Here is a 22,956-nt window from a genome sequence, read left to right on the forward strand (position 1 = left end):
GCTTTGGGCTCCCCCACTCCTCAGATGCCCTTTTGGTTATGGTCACCACTGACCCAGACATTGTCATTGGTTAGTTCTCAGCCTTCGTCTTACTGGTCCTTTCACCAGCATTTGTTATCGTAATTCAAGAAAAAACACTGGGATTAATTGTCTTCGTTTGGCTTCTAGAGCACCCCACTCTTCTGGTTTTGTGCCACCTCTTTCTTCCCAGTCCTGTTTGGAGGACTCACCTCTTAAGCCTGACTTCTAAATATTGATGTGCCCCAAGGCCCAGTCTGGTCCTCGTGTTGTGTGTGTCCTTATTCCCTGAGCCATCCAGTCCTCTGTTGACCCCAGCCTCATGCCCCAGGCTGACCTCTTTGCTGTGGCTCTAAGTTGACTCCATGTCGACTGCATGGAAGACGGATAGGCACCTTCAGCCCAGCATGAAACGCAGCTCTCCTGGTCTGCCTCTTGCCCTGCAGTGCTAGACACCATCTGTAGAATGGCATTTCCCAGGAGACGCTGTCGGCTCTACCTTTATGACACACCTTCTGCACTCCATGGCTGTGATGGGGTCCTAGCTTCTTCTCCCTGCTTTTTGGTGGCCCCTGTGCCGTCTGCTCAGGGGCAGCAGTCTTTGCCAGGTGTTGCTGCTCTGCACGCAGACTTCTTGTGGCTTCTGGGCTCTGCTTAGAGCCTGGCCCTTGCCTGCCTCTGAACTTCTTTCCTGTCACTTTTTCCTGGCTTGCTGTGCTGCAGGTAATGTGGCCCCCTGGCTGTTGTCAGACGACTGTGGCCTTGCACTCTCTGCCCCTCCGCCTAGAGGCTCTGCCTAGTGATCCAGTCACTTACGCCTTGTCTTCATTCAGGTCTGTTCACCTGGAAGAGGCCACCTCAGGTACCATCTGTGGACACTCTTTTTTTTTTTTTTTTTTTGAGATGGAGTCTCGCTTTGTCACCCAGGCTGGAGTGCAGTGGTGTGATCTTGACTTACCGAAACCTCCGCCTCCCAGGTTCAAGTGATTCTCCTGTCTCAGCCTTCGGAGTAGCTGGGATTACACGCGTGCGCCACCATGCCCAGCTAATTTTTTTGTATTTTTAGTAGAGACGGGGTTTCACCGTGTTGCCCAGGCTGGTCTAGAACTCCTGAGCTCAGGCAGTCCACCCGCCTCGGCCTCCCAAGGTGCTGGGATTACAGGCGTGAGCCACCGCGCCCGGCCGCATCTGTGGACACTTTCTATCTCTCCCTCCTGCTTTCTTTTTCTTTAGAGCATTCGTACTCTTTGCATTGACTGTATGCTGGGAAACCAGTCTGCCTTTCCTTCCCCATTTGTTCGTTGACACTTTTCTCAAAGAAGAGCTTTCTTTCCCCTTTCATATTTTTTTGGTATTACTATAGAATGGCTCCTGCGGTAATGAATTTGTACTTATTAAATGTGTTAAAATCTGTTTTCACCATTTGTCCTTTTGAAACTCAAATTAATTCCAATATGGCCAGTGGGAGCCCTTCAAGCAATATTCTGTTTGGGACAGCAAAATCGTAAGAGACCATATTGTATAATCTTCAATTAAATCTGAACACCTAGATGAAATGAACTATACCTGGAAAACCCAAGAGAGTTAATGTTAAAACACAGACAGTGAAATTCAGTAAAGGAACTGGATATAAAATTGATACATTAAGTCAGTAGCCAGCTGGGTTGTGGTGGTTCACGCCTGTAATCCCAGTACTTTGGGAGGCTGAGGCGGGAGGACTGCTTGGGCCCAGAAGTTTCAGACCAGCCTGGGCAACATAGAGAGACTCCTTCTCTCCAAAAAAAAGAAAAATTAGGTGGGGGTGTTGCCTCCTGCCTGTGGTTCCAGCTACTTGGGAGGCTGAGGCGGGAGTGTCATCAAGAGGTTGAGGTTGCAGTGAGCTGTGATCACAACACTGCACTCTAGCCAGGGCATTCGAGCACTTGGAACAGAAGACTTGAACTATGGAAATACATTTGTTGTTCTTGGACATCATAAACATGTTAGTTCTCCCACGTTAATGTAAAAACTTATCCTTTATGTCTGTAAAAATGCCAACAAGGAATCATTCTTAGTCCTGCCTTTTCACTCTCAAATTCAGCTGGTTCATCAGAAGATCCCGTCAGCCTCATCCTCAGAGCACATCCCGTTTCTCTGACTACTCTCCCTCTAATGGCATCACTGTTGGGCCCAAGCCACCACAGTGCCCTGCTTAGATTATAGCAGTCACCCTTTAGCTGGTCTTCCTAGTTTTTCTGCTTATGAGCTGTACCATCTTACCCATTTTCCACCCAAAAAGCCAGAGACTGATCCTGGTTGTCGTATTGTGCTTGAGCTTCATCACTGGGGAAACTGGGCATCAGTGGGTTGAGTGGTGTCTTCCCAAATTCACATTCCCCTGTGACTTCAGAAATAGTGTCCTACCAAATTCAGATCCACCCGTGACTTCAGAAATAGTGTCCTTCCAAATTCATACCCACCCGTGACTTCAGAAATAGTGTCCTCCCAAATTCAGATCCACCGGTGACTTCAGAAATAGTGTTCTCCTGGCTGGGTGCAGTGGCTCACTCCTGTAATCCCAGCACTTTGTGAGGCCAAGGCGGGCGGATCATGAGGTCAGGAGTTTGAGACCAGCCTGGCCAAAGAGACCAGCCTGGTCAACATGGTGAAACCCTGTCTCTACTAAAAATAAAAAAATTAGTCGGGCGTGGTGACGGGCGCCTGTAATCCAGATACTGCGGAGGCTGAGGCAGGAGAATTGCTTGAACCTGGGAGGCGGAGGTGGCAGTGAGCTGAGATCGTGCCATTGCACTCCAGCCTGGGCAACAGAGCGAGACTCCGACTCAAACAAACAAACAAAAATGTCCTCCCAAATTCAGATCCACCCATGACTTGAGAATGGGGCCTAATTTGGACGTAGGATCTTCGCAGATGTAATTAATTAAGGATCGTGAGATGAAGTCATCGTAGATTTAGGGTGGGCCCTAGATTTAGTGACTGGTGTCCATAAAAGAAGAGAAGAGGACACAGACTCAGGGAAGAAGCCACGGCAGCGGAGGCAGCGGTGGGGCCAAGTGCTGCGAACCAGGGAGTGCGGAAGGTTGCCTCCATGCTGGAGCTGGAAGAGGCCAGGAAGTGTTCTTTCCTGGAGCCTTTAGAGGGATCACGGCCCTGCCGACAGCCGGATTTCAGGCTTCTGGCCTCCAGAACTGCGAAAAGATAAAAATAAATTTCAGTTATTTTAAGTTAACCAATTTATGATACTTTGCTAAGGGAACTGCAGGAGACTAATGCACTGGGCAAAGTGTACACAGAATCTCTGTGTTACTTCTTACAATTGCATGGCAAGCTACAGTGGTCTCATTGTGGGACAACCGTTTGAGGAACTGTGTTTTTATGGTGGCTATGCCATCTAACATTCCTACCAGCAGTGAATGAGGGTTCCAGTTTTTATATCGTCGCCAGCACTTGTTATTGTTCTTTTCTTTTTTTTTTTAGAGACAGGGTCTCACCCTGTCACCCAGGCTGGAGTGCAGTGGTGCAGTCACAGGTCACTGCAGCCTCAAACTCCCAGGCTCAAGTGACCCTCCCGCCTTATCCTCCTTAATAGTTAGAACTACACAGGTGTGGGCCACAATGCCAGCTAATTTAAAAATTTTTTTTTAGAATGGAGTTTCACCACGTTGCCCAGGCTATTCTCAAACTCCTGGGCTCAAGCGATCTGCTCACCTTGGCCTCCCAAAGTGCTGGGACTACAGATGTGTAATTACAGGTGTACCTTGCCCAGCTGTTGTTCATTTTTAAAATTATAGCCAAACTAGGGAGTGTGAAGTAGTATCTCATTGTGGTTTTGATTTGCATGCTGCTGACGAATAATGATGTTGAACGTCTTTTCATGTTCTTATTGGCCATTTGTATATCTTCTTTGTAGAAATGCCTGTTTAGATCCTTTGCCCATTTTAAATTGGGTTGTCTTTTTATTAATGGGTTACAGATGTTCTTTATATATTATAGAGGTAAGTCCCTTATCAGATATAGGACCCCCGCTTTCTTTTTCTTTTGACAGTTGCACTCTGTTGCCTACGTTGGAGTGCAGTGGGATGATCACAGCTCGCTGCAACCTCAACCTCCTGGACCCAAGTGATCCTCCCAGTTCAGTACCCTCAAGTAGCCAGGGCCTCAGGCACATGTCACCACACCTGGCTAATGTTTTGTTTTTTAATTTTTTGTGCAGACTGTGTTGATCAGGCTGGTTGAACTCCTGGGCTCAAGCGGTCTTCCCACTGCCATAGGAATATGAATATGTGCACACCCGTGGTTCCAGCTACTCAGGAGGCTGAGGTGGGAGGATCACGAGCCTGGGAGTTGGAGGCTGCGGTGAGCTGTGATTGCACCACTGCACTCCAGCCTGGGTAGGTGACAGAGTGAGACCCTGTCTCAAACAAAACAAAACAAAACAATGACCAGTGTTGATGATGATATGGAAAAACTGGAACCCTCCCAAAGTGCTGGGATTTCAGGTGTGAGCCACCGCACCCAGACAGATACAGGACTTGTAAATATTTTTCCCATTTTGTGGGTTGTGTTTTCATTTTCTTGATAGTATCCTTTGAAGCACAAACATTTTTAATTTTGATAAAGTCTAATTTATCCCTTTTTTCTTTGTTGCTAGTGCCTTTTATGTCCTATTTTAGAAACACTTGAAATTCAAGGTTATGAAGATTTGTGCCTATGTTTTCTTCTATGAGTTTTACAGTTTTAGCCCTTTTAATTAGATCTTTGATCTATTTTGAATTATAGTCATGGGCCGCATAATGTTGTCTCTGTCAGTGATGGACAACATATAAGATGATGGTCCAGTAAGATTATAATGGAGCTGGCCAGGTGCAGTGGCTCACGCTTGTAATGCCATCGCTGTGGGAGGGAGGCCGAGGCAGGCGGATCACTTGAGGTCAGGAATTCGCGACGAGCCTGGCTAACATGGTGAAACTCTGACTCTACCAAAAATAAAAATACAAAAAATTAGCTGGGACTGTTGGCACACACTTGTAATCCCAGCTACTTGGGAGGCTGAGGCAGGAGAAATGCTTGAACCTGGGAAGTGGAAGTTGCAGTGAGCCGAGATTGTGTCACTGCACTCCAGCCTGAGTGACAGCGAGACTCCGTCTCAAGAAAAAAAAAAAGATTGTAGTGGAGCCGAAAAGTTCTATTGCCCAGGATGCCCTAAAATTCCTGTTGCCCAGGACATCCTGAAACTCTAGCAGTGGGTGTTATGTGTCCTGCTTAGGTAAACAAACCGACTCTGCTATCAGTTGTGTAAAAGTCTCGTACATACAGTTATGTGCAGTGCCTAATGCTTGGTAATAAACTCCTATGTTACTGGTGTATGTGGTTACTATTCTGTACTATACTTTTTTTACCATTGTTGGAGAGTGTGCTCCTACTTATTTAAAAAAAGTTAACTGTGAAACAGTCTCAGGCAGGCCGTTCAGGAGGCGTCTAGAAGACACTGTTACCATAGGAGATGACGGCTGCATGCATGTTAGTGCCTCTGAAGATCTTCTAGGGGACAGGATATGGAGGTGGAAGACAGCGATACAGATGATCCTGACTCTGTGTGGGCCTCGGCTAATGTGTGTGTGTGTGTTTTAGTTAATTTTTTTTTGTAGAGATGAGGTCTTGCTGTGTTGCCCAAGCCAGGCTGAAGTCATCCTCCCGCCTTGGCCTCCCAAAGTGCTGGGATTACAGGCGTGAGCCACAACGCCCGGCCAGTGTGTCTTAGTTTTATTTTTATTTTTTTTGAGACGGAGTCTCACTCTGTCGCCCAGGCCGGAGTGCAGTGGTGCGATCTCGGCTCACTGCAACCCCTGCCTCCTGGGTTGGAGCGATTCTCCTGCCTCAGCTCCTGAGTAGCTGGGATTACAGGTGTGCACCACCATGCCCAGATAATTTTTTTATTTTTAGTAGAGGTGGGGTTTTGCCATGTCAGCTAGGCTGGTCTTGAAATCCTGACCTCAGGTGATCCACCCTCCTTGGCCTCCCAGAGTGTTGGGATTACAGGCGTGAGCCACCGCGCCTGGCTAGTGTATCTTAGTTTTTAACAAAAAAGTGTAAGAAGTTAAATTTTATTTTATTTTATTTTATTTTTTTTTGAGATGGAGTTTTGCTCTTGTTGCCCAGGCTGGAGTGCAGTGGTGCGATCTCAGCTCACCACAACCTCTGCCTCCCAGGTTCAAGCGATTTTCCTGCCTCAGCCTCCTGAGTAGCTGGGATTTCAGACACCTGCCACCACACCTGGCCAACTTTTCTGTATTTTTAGTGGAGACAAGGGTTCAACATGTTGGCCAGGCTGGTCTTGAACTCCTGACCTCAGGTGATCCATCCGTCTTGGCCTCCTAAAGTGCTGGGATTACAGGCGGGAGTCACCGTGCCCGGCCTTAGATGGTGTAGCCTACGTGTACAGTGTTTATAACGCCTACAGTAGTGTATAGTAATGTCCTAGGCCTTCACATTCATTCACTACTTACTCACCCAGAGCAGCTTCCCATTCTAGCCCTGCAAGCTCCATTCATGGTAAGTGTCCCATACAGGTGTCCCTCTTTTATTTTTTATACTGTATTTTTATTGTACCTTTTCTATGCTTAGATATATTTATATATGCAAATACTTACCATTATATTCCTGTTGCCTGCAGTATTCAACACAGTAACATGCCGCATAGATTTGTAGCCCAGAAGCAATAGGCTCTACCCCGTAGCCTCGGTGTGTAGTAGGCATCTAGGTTTGTGTGAGTACACTCTGTGATGTTCACAGAACAGTGAAGTTGCTTAACATTGAATTTCCCAGAAGGTATCCTGTAGTTAAGTGATGCATGGTTGCATAAAGCACCTAAGACAGTGCTTGGCACACGGGAAGACTAAGGGCTTGATTTTCTCTCTCTCTCTCTCTCTCTTTTTTTTTTTTTTTTTTTTTTGAGACAGAGTTTTGCTCTTGTCTCCCAGGCTGGCATGCAGTGGTGTGATCTCAGCTCACTGCAACCTCTGCCTTCCAGGTTTAAGCGATTCTCCTGCCTCAGCCTCCTGAGTAGCTGGGATGACAGGCGTGTGCCACCGTGCCCAGTTAATTTTGTATTTTTAGTAGAGATGGGGGTTTCTCCATGTTGCCCAGGCTGGTCTCGAACTCCTGACCTTGATCTGCCTGCCTTGGCCTCCCAAAGTGCTGAGATTACAGGTGTGAGCCACCGCCCCTGGCCGATTTTCTCATTTTTACTGGTGCATAAAATAAGCAAAGTGATTTTCAACAAGTCAGACAATGCCAGTACTGGAACTTCCCCTTCTTGGTGCATTTCTCAGAAGGTTCCCCATGGCTGAGCAACCCTTCCCTGTGCTTTTTGTATATGGTATGAAGCAGGCATCCGTCTTCACACTGTCGCACGTGGCTCTCCCGTTGTCCTAGTGCTGTTTGCTGAAAAGATTCTCCTTTGATTGAATGGTCTTCATGGCTTCATTGAAAAATTCATTGACCATAGGCCGGGCACGGTGGCTCACGCCTGTAATCCCAGCACTTTGGGAGGCTGAGGTCAGGAGTGTGAGACCAGCTTGGCCAACATGGCAAAACCCCATCTCTACTAAAAATACAAAAATTAGCCTGATGTGGTGGTGGGTGCCTGTAGTCCCAGCTATTCAAGAGGCTGAGGCAGAAGAATCACTTGGACGTGGGAGATGGAGGTTGCAGTGAGCTGAGTTTACACCACTGCACTCCAGCTTGGGCAACAGAGCGAGACCCCATCCCCCACCCCTTACCCTCCCCCCCCAAAAAAAAGAGAAAGAAAAATTAATTGACCATAAATATGTGAGTCTGTTTCTGAACTTTCAATTCTCTTCCATTGATCCGATGTTGTTCTTTAGGCCAGTACCACGGTGTCTTGATGACTTTACGTTTGTTGTAAGTTTTGAAATGGAGAGGTCTGAGTCCTCCAAGTTCGTTCTTCTTTTTCCAGCTTGTTTTGGCTATTCTGGGTCTCTTAAGTTTCCATATGAATTTTAGGTCATCCTGTTAGTTTCTGCACAGAAGCCAGCTGGGGCCCAGTGAGGTGGGCCAGACTGGAGAGGGTTGCTGGGGAGGCAGTACATGCCTGAAGGCTTGAGTAAAGGCTGGGCCTGCCATGCCCCAGAACATGGCATTATCTGGACAGACACCAGGAGAAGCACGTTAGAGCTGAACAGGAAAGTGAACAGTGCACATGATTCTGAGCCCACAGGGTGGTCAGAGTTTGGGCCAGGTGGTGGGGTGCAGCCGAGCTGGGATGCTGATGCTTATGGCTTCGACAGGCCAGCGTGGACAGCAGAGGTGGTGTCAAGGACCTTGGTATTCAGGGACTGCAGCAGGAAGGTACCAGGTGGTTAACTGTTTTTTCCTTCTTTTTTTTTTTTTTTTCTTCGAGATGGAGTCTTGCTCTTGCCACCCAGGCCGGAGTGCAATGGCATGATCTCAGCTCACTGCAACCCCCGTCTCCCAGGTTCAAGAGAGTCTCCTGCCTCAGCCTCCCAAGTAGCTGGGACTACAGCTGTGCGCCACTACGCTTGGCTAATTTTTGTATTTTTGTATTTTTAGTAGAGATGGCATTTCACCATTTTTTGGCCAGGCTGGTCTCGAACTCCTGACCTCAGGTGGTCTGCCCGCCTCAGCCTCCTAAAGTGCTGGGATTATAGGCGTGAGCCACTGCCCTTGGCCGTTAACTATTTTCAAGCACTACACTGGCAGCCTCACTGGTAGAGGCTGCTTAAAAAAGACCTCCTTAGTGCCCAGCAGACCAGAACTATTGTTACCCATGAAAGGACCCAGGAATCTTACCTATGGAGTTTTCCTGAATGAGAAAAATAAAATGTGTTGCATATATTAGGTGTCACTCAGTGCTGTTGAAGAACGAATGAATGAGTTCACAATAATTATCATTTACATGAAGGTACTACTAGTGTTTTTTATGCAGCGGTCCCCAACCTCCAGGCTGTGGCCCATTAGGAACTGAGCCATGCAGCAGGACTTGAGCGGCAGGTGTTGAGTTGAGCATCCCCGCCTGAGCTCTGCCTCTGTCAGATCAGCAGTGGGGTTAGATCCTCATAGGAGCGAGAACCCTATTGTGAACTGCGCATGCGAGTGATCTGGGTCGTGTGCTCCTTATGAGAATCTAGAGCCTGAAGATCTGAGGTGGAACAGTTTCTTCCTGAACTACCTTCCTCACCTTTTGTCCGTGGAAACATCGTCTTCCATGAAATGAGTCCCTGGTGCCAAGAAGGTTGGGGACCACTGTTTTAAAGTAATGATGAACTGAAAGATCACTGATTATCAGTGATATAAAAATGTTTTAATGCTTTGTGATATATCTACTTTATGAAATACACTGCCATTCATGTGATAACTGAAGAATATGAAGACATGCTGGAATATTCAAGGGAAAAATTGTTTATATAGCTCATAACCATATAAAATGTATACATATGGCTGGGCGCAGTTGCTCACACCTGTAATCCCAGCACTTTGAGAGGCCGAGGTGGGCGGATGACCTGAGGTCAGGAGTTAGAGACCAGCCTGGCCAACATGGTGAGACCTCATCTCTACTAAAATTATAAAAATAGCTGGGCATGGCGGTGTGCGCCTGTAATCCCAGCTACTTGGGAGGCTGAGGCAGGAGAATCACTTGAACCTGGGAGGTGGAAGTTGCGGTGAGCCGAGATCATGCCATTGCACTCCAGCCTGGGCGACAGAGCAAGACTCCATCTCAAAAACAAAAACAAAAAACAGAAATGTATAGCTATGAAGAGACACTGGAAGGAAGTGGGAAATTTTGGGTTAGAGTGATGACACTTAGATTTCGAAGTTTCCTGTTAACTGTTGTCTTCCTAATAAACACAGGCTCCTGGCCCTGTGTGGATCTATCTAGAGGCACAGTGCCCATGCTGGGCTTCACTTTCTTGATGGCCTTGTGCTCAGGCTGGGCCTGTGCTGTGGGCTGGAGGCAGGGGCATGTGTCCAGGGGACATGTGTACACCCAGGAGACAGGGGGCATGTGTCCAAGGGCCGTGCTGGGCCTCTCCCTGCTTCTCACCCACAGCTGGATGTCCTTCCATTTTTTTTTTAGATTTTAATTTTAATTTTATTTTTGACACAGAGTCTCGCTATTCCCCCAGGCTGGAGTGCAATGCCGCCATCTCAGCTCACTGCAACCTCTGTCTCCCAAGTTCAAGCGATTCTCCTGCCTCAGCCTCCTGAGTAGCTGGGAGTACAGATGTGTGCCACCACGCCTGGGTCATTTTTGTATTTTTAGTAGAGACAGGGTTTCACCATTTTGGCCAATCTGGTCTTGAACTCTTGGCCTTAAGTGATTTGCCCTCCTCAGCCTCCCAAAGTGCTGGGATTACAGGTGTGAGCCACTTTGCCTGGCCACCATTTTACTTTTGTCTGTTCATCCCGCAAGTGCAAGGTACCTGCTCCATGCTGTGGTCTGGGGGGTGTAGCAGTGAACAAAACAGACGGAACTTGTGTGTCATGGCCGGTGTAGACAAGGAAGGGCACATGGGCAGTGGTGTGGGGAGCGTGTGGCTGCAGTCTTGAGGAAGCATTAGGAGCGAGGCGTGGGGCAGCCAGCTCAGCTGGAGAGGGGTGATGGTCTCATAGGCTTCTCCTAGAGGGACCATTGGGAGATTCTGAGCAGAGGAGTGGCGGAATGTGACTTCTGTTTTAACAGTGTTGTTCTCGTGGCAGTGTTGAGAGTTGGCTGCAGGGGTGCAGCAGGTGAGGTGAGAGGCTGTCGCGGTCGTTAGGATGAGAGGGTGGTGGTTTGAGTGGAAGTTGGCCTCCCAGTATGCTGGGATTGTAGGTGGGAGCCAGTGCACCTGGCTGCTTTTTTTTTTTTAATAAAAATTTTTTATTTTCAATTTTTGTGGGTACATAGTAGGTGTATTTATTTATGGGGTACATGAGATGTTTTGATACAAGCATACAGTGCATAACAATCACACCAAGGTAATTGGGGTGTCCATCACCTCAAGCATTGATCCTGGTTTACAGACCATGCAGTTCTACTCTTTTAGTTATTTTAAGATGTACAATAAATCATTGTTGACTCTAGTCACTTTGTTGTGCGATCAAATACTAGTTCTTACTCTATTTTTTGTGCCCATTAACCATTTCTACTCCCACTCCCCACTCCACTCCACTACCCTTCCCAGCCTCTGGAAACCATCCTTCTACTCTTTTTTTTTTTTTTTAATACTGCTTCTACAAGTGATAGCCCCTAGACATCTTTCTACTCTACCATCTCCATCAGTTCAGTTATTTTAATTTTTAGCTCCCACAAATAAATGAGAGCATGTGAAGTTTGTCTTTCTGTGCCTGGCTGATTTCGCTTAACACAGCGACCTCCAGTTCCATCCTTGTTGCGGATGACGGGATCTCATTCTGTTCATGGCTGAATACTACTTCATTGTACCTGTGCACCACGTTTTACTTTCTGCTTCTTTAATTCTCCTTCCTTCTGTCACTCGCGGTTCTTTCTATCCAGAATGGTCTTTTTCTCCATTTGGTCTCGCTTTGTCAGCCAGGCTGGAGTGCCGTGGCGTGATCTTGTCTCACTGCAGCCTCCACCTCCTGGGTTCAAGTGATTGTTGTGCCTCAGTCTCCTGAGTAGCTGGCATTACAGGCTTGTGCCACCACACCCGGTTAATTGTTGTATTTTTAGTAGAGACGGGGTTTCACCACGGTGGCCTGGCTGGTGTCGAACGCCTGAGCTCAAGTGATCCACCTGCCTCAGCTTCCCAAAATGCTGGGATTACGAGTGTGAGCCATCGCACCCAGCGCCCAGAATGGTCTTCTTCAGACTTCAGAATTGCTTTCCCTGGTTCTTGTATCTAAGGTAGCTTCTCCTGTGTTTCTGTCCCTTTACCTTGGTTTATTTATCATCATCTGCAATTATCTTTTGTTTTTTTTAATGGCTTTTTATAAAATTACACAGAAAAAGGAATTTTTCTTTTTTTTGAGACAGGGTCTTGCCCCGTAGCCCAGGCTGGGGTGCAGTGGTGCGACCTTGGTTCACTGCAGCTTCAACTTCCCAGGCTCAAGTGATTTTCCCACCTCACCCTCCTGAGTAGCGGGGCCTACAGGTGCATACCACCATGCCTGGCTATTTAAAAAAAAATATGTGTGTGTGTTTGTAGAAACAAGGTCTCACTGTTGCCCAGGCTGGTCTCAAGCTTTTGACCTCAAGGGATCCTCACACCTCAGCCTCCCGAAGTGCTGGGATTATAGGCGTGAGCCAGTGTGCCAGCCTAGGAACACTTCTGTGGTTGTCTCTTCTCTTGGGCTGGAGTGGAACTGCTGAACCATCGTAGACATCCTGCAAGCCCACATCCTCTTTCCTTGAGTTTGAGTCAATTGAATGTGTGTAGAACGGCATGTCATTATCATCTTATTTGGTTTTTCTTATTTTTCTTATTAATGTTGAACATCTAAATACATTACGTTTGTTGTGCCATCAAATACTAGATCTTATTCTATTGTTTTCCTCCCAAAACATAATGTATTTTTCTTATTTTTGGTTTTTCTTCTTTTCTTATTAATGTTGAACATCTCCAACGTGGTACTTGGCTGGACATATTTCCCCTGCTGTGAAATGTCTACAGATGTCCTTTGCCCATTTTTTCATGTTTTGTGCTTATTATTTTGCAGTTCTTTGTATATTCTTAATTTTTTGTTGTTTCTGTGTATTGTGAATATATTCTCCTAGTTTGACAGTCCTTTTTGTATTTCTAAAATTAATTAATTAATTATTTTTAGAGACAGGGTCTTGCTATGTTACCCAGGCTGGACTTGAAATCCTGGGCTCAAGCAGTCCTCCCACCTCAGCCTTTCAAGTAGCTGGGAATGAAAGTGTGTGCTGCCACGCCTGGGTCCCTTTTTAAATTTTTTTTTTTTTTTTTTTGAGACAGAGTCTCTGTTGCCCAGGCTAGAGTGCAGTGGTGCAATCATGGTTCACTGCGGCCTCGACCTCCCTTGCCTAGGTGATTCTACCACCTCAGCTTCCCGAGTAGCTGGGACCACCTACTACTACTGATGGTCCACCATAGTAGGTATGTACCACCATACCTGGCTAATTTTTGTATTTTTTGCAGAGATGGGGTTTCTCTATGTTGCCCAGGCTGGTCTCAAACTCGTGGGCTCAAGTGATCCGCCCACCTCGCCCTCTCAAGTGCTGGGATTACAGATGTGAGGCACTGCGCTTGGCCCCCTTTTGTATTTTAAGAGACTTTTCTTTTTCTTGCAGTCCAAAATGTATTTACCTAGATAGGTAGTGCTTAGCCGAGGTTTTGTTTTTGGCATGTAATATCTTATTTCTTCTGTGACTGACCTTTTTCTTTTTTTAACGTAAATCATGTGAAGCAGGGATTCAATTTCATCTTTCATCATGTGCCGGTGTGGTGGCTCACACCTGTAGTCTGAGCACTTTGGGAGGCTGGCAGGAGAATCGCTTGAGCTCAGGAGCTCGAGACCAGCCTGGGCAACAAAGCGAGACACCATCTCTACAAAAAATACAAATATTAGCCAGGCATGGTGGCACGTGCCTGTGGTCCCAGCTAATAAGGCTGAGGTGGGAGGATGACTTGAGCCTGGGAGGCAAGCAGTGAGCTGAGATTGCACCACTGCCCTCTAGCCTGGGTTACAGAGCCAGACCCTGTCTCAAAAAAATTTTTTTCCCCATCTTTCTTCATGTGTATAATCATTTTTTCCTAGCTTTAGGTATTGAACAAGTCCTCCTTTCTTCGTCAGCCTGACATACTGTATCCCACAGTTCAAATGTGTGGGAGTTTCTGTTTTGTTTCTGTTTTTTTAGAGACAGGCTGTCACTCTCTTGGCCAGGCTGGAGTGCAGTGGCGTTCTGGATATTTTTGGCCACTTATTCTTCAATATTAACTCTAGAATCATAAAATTTCATGAAAAATCCTGTTCGGATATTAATTGGAATTGCACTGAATCTATGGATCAATTTTGTGTGAATCCACATCTTCATAATATATCTTACTATTTGTGAGCGTAGTATATTTCTCTCTTCATTTAGTTTTTAAGAAATATTTCCATGAAATTTTACAATTTTTCCTGTAGAGGTCTTGCCATCTTTTGCAGGTTTCTTCCTAGATAACTGATGATTCTCTGATGCCATCGTAAGAGATGGCCTCTCTTTAATTACAGCAGCTAATTGTTTACTGCTGTTGTAGAATAACCAGACAGCTGACTACTGAGTATTTAACCTTTCCTACCATCATCTTACTAAGCTCTACTATTATTTTTAATACTTTGTAGAACATATAATAGCAGTTTTATTTCTTCCTTTCTAATCCCAGGCCTCAGATTCCTTGTCTAATTGTACTGGTTGGGACACGATATGATGTTGAAAAGAAACAATGCTAGTGGATGTCTTTATTCTTGGTTTTGTCTATTTTTATGACTTTATTAAATTTCTAGTTTGAAATAATTTTAGACTTACAAAAAAAGTTGCAAAAATAATACATAGAATTCCCATAGGCCCTTTTACCCAGATACCCTGTGTTAACATTTTACCACATTTGCTTTATCATTCTGTATATCTATCCATCTCTCTAGTTTCTGTTTGCTTTTCATGATTGTTCTTGATTTTAAAGGGAATGTTTCCAATATTTTCCTATTTAGGGTGGTGTTTTTTTAAAATACTTAACTATTTTTTTCCTAGACTGCTCAACAGAACTATACTTTTTTATTAGAGTAAGGAAATGCTCTTCCATTCCTAATTTACTGAGTTGTAAAAATCATACTTGAGTATTGAATTTTACCCCAAGTAGTTTTTTTACATCTTTTTTTTTTTTTTTTTTTTTTTTTGAGACGGAGTCACACTCTGTTGCCAGGCTGGAGTGCAGTGGCGCAATCTCAGCTCACTGCAACCTCCGCCTTCTGAGTTCCAGCAATTCTCCTGCCTCAGTCTCCCGAGTAGCTGGGACTACAGTTGCCCCCACCACGCCTGGCTAATTGTTGTATTTTTAGTAGAGGCAGGGTTTCACTACGTTGGCCAAGCTGGTCTCAAACTCCTGACTTCAGGTGATCCACCTGCCTCTGCCTCCCAATGACAGGCGTGAGCCCCTGCACCCGGCCGTTTTTCTACATCTTTAAAGAAATCTATTTTTTTCTCTTTTTTGAGATGGAGTTTCCCTCTTGTTGCCCAGGCTGGAGTGCAGTGGTGCAATCTTGGCTCACTGCAGCCTCCGCCTCCTGAGTTCAAGTGATTCTGCTGCCTCAGCCTCCCAGGTAGCTGGGATTACATGCATGCGCCACTATGCCCTGCTAATTTTATATTTTTAGTAGAGACGGGGTTTCACCATGTTGGTCAGGCTGGTCTCGAACTCCTGACTTCAGGTGATCTGCCCACCTCGGCCTCCCAAAGTGCTGGGATTACAGGCATGAGTCACCGCGCCTGGCCAAGAAATCTATTAATGTGGTGAGTTACACACCCAACGATATCTGCTGATAGTATATATATATTTTTTACACACTGTTGAATTCAAATTGCTGATATTTTTGTTTAGATTTTTTTTCCAGACAGGGTTTCACTGTCACCCAGGGTGGAGTACGGTGTTGAGATCTTGGCTCACTGCAGCCTCTGCCTCCTGGGTTCAAGTGATCCTCCCGCCTCAGCTTCCTGAGTAGCTGGGACTACAGGCATATGCCACAATCCCCAGCTAATTTTTCTATTTTTTGTAGAGATGGAGTCTCTCCATGTTGCCCAGGCTGGTCTTGAACTCCTGGGCTCAAGTGATCTGCCTACCATGGCCTCTCAAAGTGTTGGGATTATAATAGGTGTGAGGCATTGTGCCTTGCCTAGAATTTCTTTTCTTTTCTTTTTGAGACAGAGTCTCGCTCTATTGCCCAGGCTGGAGTGTAGTGGCATGATCTCAGCTCACTGCAACCTCTGCCTCCCGGGTTCAAGCAATTCTCCTGCCTCAGTCTCTCGAGTAGCTGGGATTACAGGTGCCTGCCACCACACTGGGCTGATTTTTTGTATTTTTAGTAGAGATGGTGTTTCACCATGTTGGCCCGGCTGGTCTCGAACTCCTGACCTTGTGCTGGGATTACAGGCGTGAGCCACCGCGGCCGGCCTAGAATTTTATTTATTTATTTATTTATTGACAGAGTCTTGCTTTGTCACCCAGGCTGGAGTGCAATGGCGCAATCTCTGCTCACTGCAGCCTCTGCCTCCCGGGTTCCAGCGATTCTCCTGCCTCATGCTCTTGGGTAGCTGGGATTACAGGTGCACACCACTATGCCTGGCTAATTTTTGTACTTTTAGTAGATACAGGGTTTTGCCATGTTGGCCAGGCTGGTCTCAAACTCCTGACCTCAGGTGATCCACCTGCCTCGGCCTCCCAAAGTGCTGGGAATACAGGTGTGAGCCACTGCGCCCAGTCCTGGCCTGGAATTTTTAACCTATATTTATTGTATAGATATCCACTCATTTTATTATCTCTTTCCTGTTCCTTTCTTTGAATTTATTTTGTTGTTCATTTGTACCTTCTTTAGATGGATTTGCTGTTAGCCTGTTAATTTGGGGACTTTCTTTGAAGCTACAGCCTATGTTTCTTGTTCTGATAGTTGGCTTGAGCAGGAAGAGGCAGTAATGATGGGGTGATGAGGGCCATGTGGCTGGTTAGGTGTCGATTCTTGACAAGATCCTGGTTTTTGTTGTGAGTGGTGGGTTAATGGGTGCTCACTATGTGATTAAAAATAGTTGACCAGATGAAGAGCAGCATGGAGCAGTGGTAGCAGCGTCCTGTGTGCTGGAGTGGAGTGCTCAGAATCCTCAGCACACTTGAGGCCCACAGAAGAAAGAAAAAGAAACATAAACTAAATAGTAAGAAAAGGTGCATATTGCAGAGTAAAAGACTTCCCATCTCCCTTTCTGCTCTTAATCTTACTTAAACATGTCACACTATTAATAATTTCTTATAATTCATTCCAAAAAGATGTTTGTGCACATACCAGCACCTTTCTGTTCTCTTACACGAGTCTTGGTATCATAGACACCCTGTTCTGTGACTTCCCATGCGAGCACACCAGCCTTTTCTTACCCTCTGCAAGGACTTTTGGATGTTCCCTTGTAGGGGAATAATAATGTCTATAACTAGCCTTCTGTGGGCGGGGACTCAGATCCTCTCACCTGGAGAGAAGGTGGAATGCATGTCCTTGTTCCCTGTGATCTGGGGAACTTTTGCTAGTATATCTGTAGAGTAAGCTACACATATACGATTATTCGTATTATATGTACTATGTATTATTATTACTACAAATAGTAAGCACTATATAGTATATGCATAATAAATTCTGCAAAAATTTATCTTACAGATTATATATTTTACAGATTATATAAGTAAAATTATACTACCAATAGAGAATTGCTCAACCAAGGGGTATGTACTTTTTTTGTTTTAAGAGATGGAGTTCTCGTTGTGTGGCCCAGGCTGGCCTTGGATCCTGGGCTCAAGTGATCCTCCTGCCCCAGTCTCCCAAGGAGCTGGGACTACAGGTGCATGCCACTGAGCCTGGTGGTGTGTATGTTTTAAAAATTTGATAACTATTGCCAAGTTGCCCCCAGAGAGATTTAATTAAATGAGAATTGCCTGTTTATCCATACTTTTTTTTTTCTTTTGAGACAGAGTCGTGCTCTGTCGCCCAGGCTGGAGTGCAGTGGTGTGATCTCTGCTCACTGCAACCTCAGCCTCCCGAGTAGCTGGGATTACAGGCGCCCGCCATCACACTCAGCTAATTTTTGTATTTTTAATAGAGACTGGGTTTCCCCATGTTGGCCAGGCTGGTCTCGAATTCCTGAGCTCAGACGATCCGCCCCCTCGGTCTCCCAAAGTGCTGGGATTACAGGCATGAGCCATTGCGCCTGGCCCGATACTCTTATTAACAGACTTTAATTTTTTTTTGCCAGTTCAATAAGTGTAAAATGGTGTCTTTGTTGCTTTAAATGTATTTTCAGTTGCATTTGTTTTTATTAGTCATATGCATTTATTTCCCTTAGTTTGCCTTCTCTGTTCTTTGTCCATATGGGGGAGGGAGCCGAGGTGGAGGGCAGGATTCTCTTCGGTTTCTGTGTGGGCTGCAGATGGGTTTGTAAATGACCATGCTCTGTTGACATTGTGTTTTCTACATTTGAACTTGGAGTCCCATGTCTGGGTTGTTTGCTTTTAGCTGGGTGGAACCTGTGTACTTAAAGAGGAATCACTTGCATTGCTTTTCGGACATGGTGTTTTGTTGGTGTGTCTCCTCCCTTGGCTGGTAAGCACAGCTGGCGGGCCTGGCTCTGTTGGACCACCCACTTTGCAACTCTTGGGCAGTCAACACTGATATTGTACCAGAAAGTGTGGGGGAGTTATAGAGTAGCATTTATAGAGAAGGATTAGTGTTATTTACTTTCATGTGACCTTAAAAATAGAAAATAATACTTGTGCTTTTATTTTGCAGTTTGCCTGGAACCTGAATGCACTATTTTAAAAAATATTCCCTATTTTTATAGAAAAAGGACTTCAAATATTTATTGTTTTGTATTAAGAGCTACAAACAACTTGGTCTTGATTGGAGAGCTGGCATAGCTGTATAAGGGGCTCTCCCTGTAAGAAATTTGGAGCTGGGGTGGGCATGGGAGGCGATGTTTGGGAGCAGCCTGAGTGTTGGGAGGCTGCTGTGCTCGAACCTGCGTCGTGCAGGTGCGTCCTGGAGCTACTCCTTGTGGCAGAAGCATTGCCCTGAGACCCAGCCATGGTATGCTTGGCACTGGGACAGGAGCTCCGGTGGGAGGTGTGCATTGCGAGCTGGTGTTTTCCGTTTGCTTTCCTACCCGCTGTCATGTTGTGGGCTCTTGGCCCTAGAGGTAAAATGTCTCTGTGAGTTGAGTTCCTTGTGAGAGGGCTGGTCCCCAGATTCCATGTCTAGGTTTTTGTTAGTATTTTTTCAACAGAGCTAATCCTGAGAGGCCCTACGAGCAGTGATTGCTTTGTGGGATGAGCTGTGTTGATGGTTTCTGTGAAGGGACCCTTCACATTTTAGGGTGAAAACAATAAATGTCTCGTTAAACGGTTTCCATCTGAGAACACTCAGATTGTTTTAAAATGGTTGTGAATGCGAGGGTTTAAGCTGCTTCCGAGGAGGCCTGGAGGTGCCTGGGCGGCCGCGTGCAGCTCTGGAATCCTGCCGCTGGGGCAGCCTCCATTTCGTGAGATGGCTCTGGAGCATGCCCAGTGCGTGGAGCCTTCAGAGGGAGCCGCCGAGCTGGGCTACTGTGATTTCTCTGCAGTTGGCCGCAGTCAACAATTGCACTAAGACAGGAGGAAAAAAGTGATGGGGTACAAGCAAGAGACGTGGTATTTGGTACTTTTTTTCCTTTGCTTAATCCGTCTTTCTTTTACATTGGTGCTTCTAGCTGGGGTCAGGGCCTGCAGAGCAGGGACGCTTGCTGTGATGGTGGGGACACCTCCTTGTCCTCCATGCTCCTTCCCTGCCAAAATAACCCTGTTTTGCTCTCTGGTCACCCACCATGTGCACTTTCTTGGGAGTGGGATGGGAGGTCCCCTCCAACTGAGGGTACTGAGAACAGCTCAGGCCCGTTCCGCATTTGCTGGTAGCAGGAGGAACTCTGACCTTTTTCAGTTGTGCTGATGATAAACCAGGACTTTTTCCCTTGTTTGAACATTTGTAAAGAGCGTGCTTGAACTTTTTTGCTGACTAGCAGTGTTTTCCTGTTTTATTCTCCTACCTGCCCCCATGGCAGCCTCAGTGGTGGAGGGAGTGAGGCTGGGAAGGGATGACACTGCCAGGTGAGCAGGAACCAGGGACCCTGGGACCAGAGGCCAGGCTGTGCAGGGCAAGGGCTGGCCGTGCCACCGTGCAGCTGGCTCTTTGCCATGCAGGCTGCAGAAAGGGAAATCTGTCCGCCTTGGATGTGAGGATGGCATTGACCACTCATCAGGAGAGCTGGGAACAGAGCCTCCCCCTCGGAGCCTGTGTAGTCCCCGTCCACACGTGTGGGTTGTGTGATGATCCTGTCTGCGTGTTCATTGGGAGACTCCATTTTCCGTGGAATGGTGAGGAGGGTAGAGAGGCAGCGGAGGCTCCACTTGGATTTTCTAAGCAGTTCCACACAAAATAAGACGTTGCACAAGCAAGTGCTGGGCACATCTTAGGGAGAGACCTAGTGAGGAGGGCTGTGTTTTAATTAATTAATTAATTGTAAATAACAGGATTAGAGCAGATTGGTTCATAGCTGCCTGTTCTAGAACCGTATTCTTCGAACAAAAGGGTGGGGGATGGTAGGCTTCTCTCCTAGCTCTGAGGAAACTCCAGCTCAGCGCACAGCATGAGGAGGACGAGGGAACAATAGGGCGTTCCTTTGTGCCTGCCCTTGAAACGCGGTGGAGGCCACTCAGTGAGCCCGGGCAGTGCCATCGCTCACGTGTCCCCAGCAGCAGTGGCGTCTGTGGGGATGCTGTGCACTGGAAATTGGCACTGTTTTGGGTAGTGGTTCTGAGAGGAACTGTTTAACCAGGTATGCAAATGTGCTGATGCAGGAATGTTTTTGAACACCTGTGATGTAAATTTTAATGGTGGTTAATGTTATTAGCTCCACCTGGGTTAGCTCAACCCTTAGAGATTATTTGTTCTCATCTCTTTGGAGTTGAAAATGTTGTACTTTTCTAGGAGCCATTTCCCCAGGCCATGTGGAGGTCAGGTATCGGCTGGTTCTGGCCTAACTCTACTCCTCCTCCTTCCCGCTCTGTGGAGAGGGTGGCTTGAAGGAGACGGGCAGCAGGTGTGTGACTGCAGCCCTGGGGCACGGGCAGAGGCTGGCATGTGGGGAAAGCAGGACCCGGGAGGCTGTAGCTTAAGTAGACATTTGTTTTTTATTTGAAGAGAATTTTAGAGATGGGGATTTTAGAGATGGGGATTTTAGAGATGGGGTGGTGGTGGATTTTAGCATTAGAGATTTCTGGCTTCTGCTCGAAGCACTGTGAATACAGGACAAAATAATAACCAAAGAGAAAAAGTTCATGTAAGTAAAGTTTTGGTGTGTTTTCTTGAAAGGAAAGTGTCTGCAGTGAAAGCGTTGTATTTTTAGAGAACTCGGGGAGGAAAATGCTGTTGTGCTGCCTGTCACACAGGTCTGGCCTTTTTGACATCTGAAATCTTATAGGAATTTGTCTTATTGAGAGTATATGCTGCTTATTTGGTTTTGTGGAATCCAGAAAAGAGCCTATCCAAATTATCCTTATCTTCAGGGTAAATTACCTTTTAGAATTGTGGCAGGTGGCACATAGGACCTGTCAGAGGGACTGCACCTTGTACAAGAAGAAAAGTGAGAGAGTGTTGCAAAGGAGAGCACCCACCTCCTTTATAGACTTTTGCAGAACAGGTTTCTTCCTTTCGACCTTGGAGAAGAGGCAGGACCAGTGGGGAGGCAGACAGGTAGGTGAAGGAAGACTAAAGGAAGAAGGGACGCGCTGATGGAGAAGACAAGGAGTGCTGATGGCTTTGGGCGCCAGCTGTCTACTCCAGAGAGTCTAACTGACCTGGGACTTGCAGGATCCTGCTAAAAGAGAAATCTTTGCTTCTTTCTCCTCCTGTTTTCTTCCCCTCCCTCCATTCTCCTTCCTCTCCCTTCTCTTCACCCACCCACCACTCAGCCACCCACTCATCCACCCATCCATCCATCCATCTGCTGTCTACTGTCCACCTCACCACCCACCCATCCATTTATTTACCCACCTACTCATCCATTCACCTGTCCACATCCATCTATTCATCCACCAACCATCACATATTAATGACTTACTATATACCAGAACTACTAGTACTGAAACTTGAGTATATTTGTGGACAGAGCACCAGAAATCCAGAACATTTGTATCATCCTGAAAAGAAACCTTATACCATTAGCAGTTCCTTCCCGTGTCCCCCGTTCCCCCCACCAAGCCCCTGGCAACCACTCATCTGCTTTCCTTCCCTGTCGAGTTGCCTGTTCTCTGTTGTCTTTCGTGCCTGACTACTTTCACTTAACTTAGCGTTTTCTTTCTCTTTTTTTGCTGTTATGGACAGTGCTGCCATGAACATTCATGTACGAGTTTTCGTGTGGACCTGGGTTTTCATTTCTTCGGATATCCCAGGAGTGGGATAACTGGTTCATATGGTGCCTGTCTGTTTTAAGCATTGGAGTAAATGCCAAGTTGTTTTCTTTTTTTGGAGACGGAGTCTCGCTGTGTCGCCCAGGCTGGAGTGCAGTGGGCAATCTTGGCTCACTGTAAGCTCCGCCTCCCGGGTTCTCGCCATTCTCCTGCCTCAGCCTCCCCATTAGCTGGGACTACCTGCGTGTGCCACTGCGCCCGGCTAATTTTTGTATTTTTAGTACAGACGGGGTTTCACCGTGTTGGCCGGGATGGTCTTGAACTCCTGACCTCAAGTGATCCGCCTGCCTCGGCCTCTCAAAGTGCTGAGATTACAGGCATGAGCCACTGTGCCTGGCTGAGAAGTAGGTTCTTGATGTATCCTTCATGTCTCATCTTCCCTCTCGCACCCTGAGCTGTTCTCACCCAGTGCTTACTGCTTGCTGGGTGCTGGCCTCCTGCTTCAAGAACAGACTGAGGACCCTTGGAAAGATGCCCCCACAGCATGTGCACTCACCGACTCCACCCAAGACACCCCCCACAGCACGTGCACTCACCAGCTCCACCCAAGACACCCCCCACAGCACGTGGACTCACCGACTCCACCCAAGACACCCCCCACAGCACGTGCACTCACCGACTCCACCCAAGACGCCCCCGCAGCACGTGCAGTCACCGACTCCACCCAAGACGCCCCCGCAGCACGTGCAGTCACCGACTCCACCCA

General features: G+C 46.7%; 1 protein-coding gene across 9 annotated transcripts in view; it reads left to right on the forward strand.

The window, feature by feature from the left end:
* EHMT1 (euchromatic histone lysine methyltransferase 1) overlaps nt 1–22,956 on the forward strand; it is a 202,643-nt gene that overhangs the window by 27,677 nt on the left and 152,010 nt on the right. The gene's annotated exons all lie outside the window — the stretch shown is intronic.

Source organism: Nomascus leucogenys, chromosome 8 (assembly GCF_006542625.1).
Source record: "Nomascus leucogenys isolate Asia chromosome 8, Asia_NLE_v1, whole genome shotgun sequence".
In the NCBI taxonomy this organism is placed as follows: domain Eukaryota; kingdom Metazoa; phylum Chordata; class Mammalia; order Primates; family Hylobatidae; genus Nomascus; species Nomascus leucogenys.